Genomic DNA, 5,023 nt, shown 5'->3' with positions numbered 1-5,023 from the left:
TAAAAACCACATATATTTAGAAGCAACCATACAATTTTGCCTCGAAATATAATTAGCGACAATATAAACTTTGCTTCTAAAACTCACAATTTGGGGCAACCATATAATTTTGTCTCAAAATATATATTATTAGAGGCAATATAAAATTATTTCTAAAAACCACATATATCAGGGGCAACTACATAATTTTGCCTCAAAATATAATTAAAGGCAACATTTTTGTCAAATAATGATATTTAAATGCAATTTAAGACCGCCATGAAAGGTTTTTAGAGGCACTGCAAATAATATAGCGTATTATTTACAAGCCTGATCACCTATAAGCTCATTTTGGAAAATAGTAAACTTTTATTAACCAAATGTGAAATAATTTTTGTACAAGCTCAACCAAATAAAATACACTAGGCCTCTTAACAACTTTGAAGCCAAAAAATACAAAACAAATAAGCTATCCAACCAAACTATACAACCCATACGGGCCATACCCAAAAAAAGGAAAAAAAAAACTAGCAAAGCCAAAACAAGACAACATTAATCTAAAATAGCTTTGTACAAACTGATTGCACCCTGATGTATGATCTTCAGATACGTGGCCACCGGCTTCAACAACAATAATGTGTAAAACAGACTACAGATCACACAACAAAGTGCAGGCAGGGGCAGACCAGAGCAGAATAGAACAGCAGTACCAAAATGACATCAGAACAGCAACAGAGCACCAGGAGCAGCACAACACAACCACATGAGCACATCAGCCTAGTTCTGCAATTCAGGCTCAAATGAGACACATCCAAGCCCGCTGAAGAAAACATACAACAACAAGACCAACAATATCATCAGTAGTATGGCAGCAGCAGGTCAGCGGGACAACAGTAGCAAGACAACAATAGGACAACAGTAGCAAGACAGCAACAGGACAACAACACCATAGCAGCAGCGTGACAGCAGGAGCGTAGCAGCAGCATGACAACAGGAGCGTAGCAGCAACACAGCAGTAGTAACAATAAGACAACAACAACATAACCAACAAATCAGCAGCAACAACAAACAGTGTGTAACACAATACAACAACTCTTATCCTGGAAGGAATATAGAGAGTACTATTTAGACAAGCGATTTCAAAAAATAGGATGAGATAAGCCATATCATGTTAGTTAAAAACAAGGTAAAACAACCATGGTAAATCTTAAAGTGGCAAGCGTCGTATCAGCATAGAGGCAGAAATCTTTGAACAATGTCCTACAGTAAGTGGAAAGCACAAGCATGACCTGAAATTAAGATTTTGTAAGTGCCACCAAAATGAGTAGATCAATATGCTACACTTGCAAGCTTGTGTTTCCACTAAATTCCTAAGGTTCAGCAACCAGAACCTACTCTGGAGAATTGAGCATCAAACAACCTTGTGTTAGAGTTAAAACAAAGTTAAAACAGATAGCTTGAGGCTATATCAGGCTATATGAAACTATGCACTACTCTTCTCTCTTATATTATAGACTTCCAAATTACCTAATTAGTTGTTTTCGTCATAGATTTTCACTACATACACTGAGTATGGGTAATTGATTAGAGAATAGTTATATCTATGTAGTTATATGTAATACATAATAAATAAATTACGTTGAGTGCTTAATTCTGATCAAATAAAACAAGTGTAACTCGATGAAATAAGACAGCAATATATTGCACATGACACATGAGAATCTCAAATCCAATAAAGTATCACTGCATAAGACACATGACATATCTTAAATTCACATTAGAAAGATCATATTCAAACTAAATTGAATTGTATTAACCTAGAAATCTGATATGAATCCAAACATGAAAAACCCCAAATACCTATTTCTCAGCAAATGTTGCGGTCAAGTAAGAAATGGAGCAGATTATAAATAAAATGCTCATGTTTTACACATGACCAGGGCATCTGCAGTTCAGTTTTTGTTGATGAAATTTTTTTTTCATGAATTCATGTATTAAATGCTCAGTTCTAGAAAGATCAGGGCATATGTTTTGGAAACTTTTGAGGTGTTTCTACTAGTGACCAAGAAGTAATGAGAAATTATAAGCAAAAACCAAGACATTCTTTGAAGAAAATAAATTGCAAAGATAAGGAAATGTAAATAATCACTGAAAAATAGGCCGTACACTGTAAAGAGAAACACATAATTATTAAAATTTGAAGTGCAAAAGAGAGGAGGGATGGAGAGGAGATTCACGATTCAGAAAGAATGACAGGTAAGTTAGCAATTGAGGGAAAAGAATACCAATCCGGTTTCAAATATGCTTCTATCTTTGTGGCGCAATCAACCCCAACCAACATCAATCAGCCATAATTACTCACAAGGAAGAAAAACCAACCATCATACACCACAATCCCTAAACCAACCCCATTCGGTGCCTCTGGTTCATACAAGCAAATGCATACGATGCTGAACAAAAGCAGAATGATGGAGGTTAGTTTTGTATCTTATAGTTTATGTATATCACTTCAATTGAATGCTAATTGCTGAGATTAGGGAGGGGAGCTCCCCTCACATACGCCAGTCTGCTACATTGTTCTCAGCGCGCTCTTGTGGTTCCTCTCCATGGAACCCTCAAGTTACCTACATTAAGAAAATAAGAATCCATTAATTAGTAATTCCAGCCTGTTGTTATTATATGTCATATAGACTATGTATGCAAATTATTCAAATTTATTATAAAGTGCTATTTTTTAAACGTGAGTTTGAATTTGCCAGACAAGCTACAGGTCAAGCTACGAGCTGATGCTGGTATTAGAGCATTGCTTGGGATGGTAGGATGTAGACATCGTGGTGTTCTTTCACAGATAGAGTCTGCAATTTCGCATTATTTCCATCAACTATCAGATCCAATACCAGTGCAAAAAGTTTGTAACTGATAACAAAAATAAGAGAGAATCATATAACCTTAAATTTCAGAGAACCAAAATCCCAATTAACTGCTAAATCAACATAAGAGCACAATAAAATGAAATGATAATACCAAATTAAGAGGAACATTCCCTGGCTGTCAATTCGAAATAATTGATGAATCTTCAGCCAAACTCAGCTCCAATGACACATCTTCATGACTCGACAACCTAGGAACAAAATCAATCAAACATACACAACTAATTTCCCAAGAAATTCCTTAATAGACTTAGTTGGGGAAAAATAATATTGTACTCAAAGAAGGAACGACATGAATAGTTTAAGCACAAATTGCAGAAAACAATGAAAAATTGGAAAACAATCGTCCATTTTCATGAAATTATATGACCTTGGACGAAATTAGGGTTTATAGCATACAAACCAGAAAGTCAAAATTAACCGAAATAAATTTAATCGAGTCAACAAAACAAAACCCTAAAATTTTGATAAATCAAAATCATTGAAGCTCAAAACAAGAAAATTTGAGGAATTAATGAATTTGAGGAGAAAAAGTACCTACTATTGCTGAGATCGATGAGTTCTAGATGCAAGAAAAGATAGCAGCTGGACTAGCAGCGAGGGAGGGGAGAGGAGAGCAGGGGCGTCACAACAGCCGGGGGAGAGGAGGACGTCACTCCAGCGAAGTTGCTTCGCGACTTTGCGCTTTAGAATGTGAAACTCTGAAGTTGAAAAATGGAAATATGGGTCTAGCACTCCAGCGTGTATGGATAACTTGTTTTCAGGTCTGATAAATTCGGGTTTGGTTGTGAATGAGTGCTCCATTTGGTACTTTTGGTCCAGTTCAAATCCAAATGAAAATAATTATCCCTCCCAAATTTCTTGAGGACCGATAAATATATCTTAGGTAAATATGGGTGGTAATTTTGTTCTTCGAATTATATACTGATTTCTCTTTATTTTATTAAAGGATGTATTTTTATATTATTTGCTATATTTTATTAAATTGAGTCCGGTCATAATCAAGTACTTGGGGTTGTAGTCGGGTGTATAATTACGAGTTAGTTTAATTATGATTAATAATCACATTTTACTATATTAAATTATTTAGATATCAGTTAGGATTGTATATATTTATAATCATATAAGACTATCAGAATATGATAATACAAGATTATAACATATAATAGTGATATAAGACCCTATTTAGTTCACCTTATTGCTTATTTCAGATTAGGTCAGGCAAGGTAATAAAAAAAATAAGTTTAAATCAAATGTAAACCCATTTATACATATGTAAATTGGATCGGTGCATACCATGTACAAATCATAACCTATATTGTACAGTTCATGTACAAATCAGGAGAAAAAAATGCAGATCATGTACAAATTGGAAGCGATATGTCCATATCATGTATATATAATAACTGATATGTCCAAATCATGTCTAGATGATATGTCCATATTATGTCCATAAAAGAACTGATATGTATATTGAAGGAAATAATTCTCTTGGTCCAAGTTTGCATTTAATGCTAAGTCTAATAAATGCGGTTCAGTATTAATTAACAAGTTAATAATTCAGTGAGATCAAGTGAACTGAATGCTTAGCTAGAGGCTGCTTCAGTTCAAGTGAAATTAATAATATTAATCCACAACTTACTCGATCTTGACTGAACCCATAGGGTCACACAAATAGTACGTGAACATGAGGAGAGAGAATTTAAGGAGGATGGAGAAAGGACTTAAACAACGGTAAGGGAGGAACGACAGAGGAGAGAGAGTGAACGAGACATATCATAAAAGTATACAATTCTTTCCCCAAGAAAACCAAAATCATGAACCACTAAAAGTGGTTTCCACTTTTCTGTTTATTTAATATTTGGCAGAAGTTAATTTTTTAAGTAGTTTACCCGAACAAGAATTGTTTAATTTTTTAAGAAAACAAACGGAAAAACGGGAAACAGTAATAGTCACGAACGTACAGATCCTTAGAATTCGATTTACGATTTGAAAACCTCATAAATCTAAATCACGCTACGAAAGTTAGTAATAGATAAACATTGTTAATTATTTCTTACTTATCTAGCAAATAACTATATAGCTCACTTATAATATAATATAATATAACCATG

At 34.2% G+C, this 5,023-nt stretch overlaps 1 long non-coding RNA gene across 1 annotated transcript; it reads right to left on the bottom strand.

Annotated features, from left to right (window-relative positions):
* Positions 1 to 296: 296 nt before the first annotated feature.
* Positions 297 to 3,635, bottom strand: LOC130472541 (uncharacterized). Its single transcript, XR_008933083.1, has 3 exons — positions 3,447 to 3,635; positions 1,176 to 3,100; positions 297 to 799 (listed from the first exon to the last, which is right to left on the bottom strand). It is a non-coding gene; the product is annotated as an uncharacterized lncRNA (long non-coding RNA).
* Positions 3,636 to 5,023: the final 1,388 nt, after the last annotated feature.

The sequence above is a fragment of the Spinacia oleracea genome, chromosome 4 (assembly GCF_020520425.1).
Source record: "Spinacia oleracea cultivar Varoflay chromosome 4, BTI_SOV_V1, whole genome shotgun sequence".
Taxonomy (NCBI): Eukaryota; Viridiplantae; Streptophyta; class Magnoliopsida; order Caryophyllales; family Amaranthaceae; genus Spinacia; species Spinacia oleracea.
The sequence above is the reverse complement of the archived record's forward strand: the minus strand, read 5'-3'. Positions and strand labels throughout refer to the sequence as shown.